The sequence below is a fragment of the Penaeus japonicus genome, unplaced genomic scaffold, assembly GCF_977035675.1.
Source record: "Penaeus japonicus unplaced genomic scaffold, GWHDUDI00000001_assembly GWHDUDI00000023, whole genome shotgun sequence".
Classification (NCBI taxonomy): domain Eukaryota; kingdom Metazoa; phylum Arthropoda; class Malacostraca; order Decapoda; family Penaeidae; genus Penaeus; species Penaeus japonicus.
The window spans coordinates 39666146-39668645 of record NW_028234425.1 but is presented as its reverse complement, the minus strand read 5'-3'; the positions used below and the strand labels follow the sequence as shown (position 1 = coordinate 39668645).

The 2500-nt window shown below is 30.6% G+C and overlaps 1 protein-coding gene across 1 annotated transcript in view; it reads right to left on the bottom strand.

The window, feature by feature from the left end:
• Nucleotides 1-2500, bottom strand: part of LOC122247077 (mitochondrial nicotinamide adenine dinucleotide transporter SLC25A51) — a 14138-nt gene that overhangs the window by 9875 nt on the left and 1763 nt on the right. The gene's annotated exons all lie outside the window — the stretch shown is intronic.

Genomic DNA, 2500 nt, shown 5'->3' with positions numbered 1-2500 from the left:
AAAATTGCATGACAGGGTCATGAAGAACCGTGCAACTGCCTGGCCTACCCTTGCAATTAACCACAAAACAAGAGCGTTTAAAAAGCCAGGTTAACCAATGCAACAAATCCCACCAATTAACTAACACCCTAAAATTCCATCATGTGAGTACAATGGCTGGCGTCCTGCACGAATCGACCTGCGCCATACCACCGATTGGTCTAAGGGAAAAAAGGGGTATTTATTTTAAACGGCTCCTCTGGTTAGGTTCTGAAACACTACACCTCTCACCCCATAACATCATACATATTAGTTAATCATACATTAAGTAACCTGGAATCCTAAGCATAATCCACGAGGAAATATACGACTACGGCTGAAGAAGGACTAAGAATCCAGTAAAGAGTACCTAGAGTACTTGAAAGGAAGAGGACGGTCGAGCCGAGAGTGCGTCTGGCGGCTGCAGTGACAACACGACCATAACCAGCTGTTCCGAGGGATGGCGTGTGTTGTAAAAGGCCTATTATTCCATCGGTACAAACGGCTTTAAAGCCTTATGGGATTTCCAAAGGCTACGGAATATGCTGTGCTTTTTGAGTGATTTCGTTTCTTGTGGTTTCAGATTCCTGGTATGGAAGGAAATTTCATCGTTTGTATAGGTGGCGGGATTGCGCACCTGAGCTTCATTGGACCCAAAAACAACAGAGTTCACATCTCAGCACATAAATAACCAAGGTATCAATATATATAGATGTGGAAAAGATATATGTATATGCACATATAAATTTGAGCACACGCATACGCATCATGCATACGCAGTATATGTACATCTATAAAACCATCCTGTCCACATACCTACAGTCAAATATGGCCGGTCTAGTTGTATGTATATGGATGTTTGGTTTTGCGTAAAAATATATAAATATATAATATTTTATATATATATATATATATATAATATGTATATGTATGTATAAAATGGGGTGGGTGTGGGAAATAAAATATACATATACATACATACATGCATACATGCATACATGCAAACATACATACAAACATTAAAATATATATATGTATATATATATATATATATATTGATTTTATGTATATAAGGGGGTGGTGTTATATACAAAACATATACATACATACATCATACATGCATACATACATACATATATATATATAAAATATATATAATAATAAATAACTATAAAATATACATTTATATATATATATATATATATATATATATATATATATATATACCCTATATATATATATTTTATATACAACATATATATTTTATATATACAGGTTAAATGTATATATATACATGCATATATATACATATATAAAAATATAAATAAATATATATATATATATTTACATATATGTATAAATATAAATATATAATATATATATCAATATATTAAAAAAAAGTAATACATATATATATTAAATATATAAATAAATATAATATAATATATATAAATATATATGTGGTGTGTGTGTGTGTGTGTGTGTGTGTGGTGTGTGTGGTGTGAGTGTGTGTGTGTGTGTGTTTATATGCATATATATATAAATATATATATATAAAAATAATAAAATATAAATATAAAAAATATATAAAAAATGTATAAAAAAGATGTATATATATATATATAAATATATATTAAATATATAATATATATATAAATAATAATAAAAAATATATATAAATAAAGCAAATGAAAATACACATGTAAAAAAGCCATACAAATTAATACCGCACATGTCCCCCTATTATGTAAAACATAGAAATAGGTGAAAGCAGAATTAAACAAAAAATGTGCGTACGGTGGTTGATGCACATAGGCACGGGAAGTAGCAGATCTGGAGGTGAGGTGATAAACATGGGGGGGGAAATAAAAAAACAAACGAAGAATTTCATATCTCAACGCGAATGTAATACAACCTAAAACCCTAATTTTGATTAACCCACTGATAATTTTAGTAATCTGAGTATCTTGTAGTTTTGTTTTTTAAAATTTAATAATATTTGGGGAAATAAAATGAAGGGGGGGGCCCAGGGGGGGGCAGGCCCGAAAAAATGGGGAGGGCGCCCCTCGACCCTCGTGCCAAACCCCCGGACCCGCCGTTGCGTCTATTTGTGTTCCCCGGGACATGTAGCCATAAAACTATATTTGCGATCGGTTCCGCCATAGATGTAATACAGTGTTATATAATAAATATATATAAAATATATAAAATATATATAATATTTAATATATATATATTTTGTATATACATTATAGAAATATAAAATATAAAATATATAAATATATATATATATTTGAAAAGGGGATAAGATGTTCCTCTACTACTAGATTTTGTAAATTTATATATCCAAAATACTAACACTATTGTGCAATGGCAAAAAAGGTTTCCCCGCTTTGGGACCCGAATATGTGGGGGCAGAGATTGAATCTAATTCCCACACATAAATATAAAAGGGATTAAAGAAGACGTAGCTAAAACATTA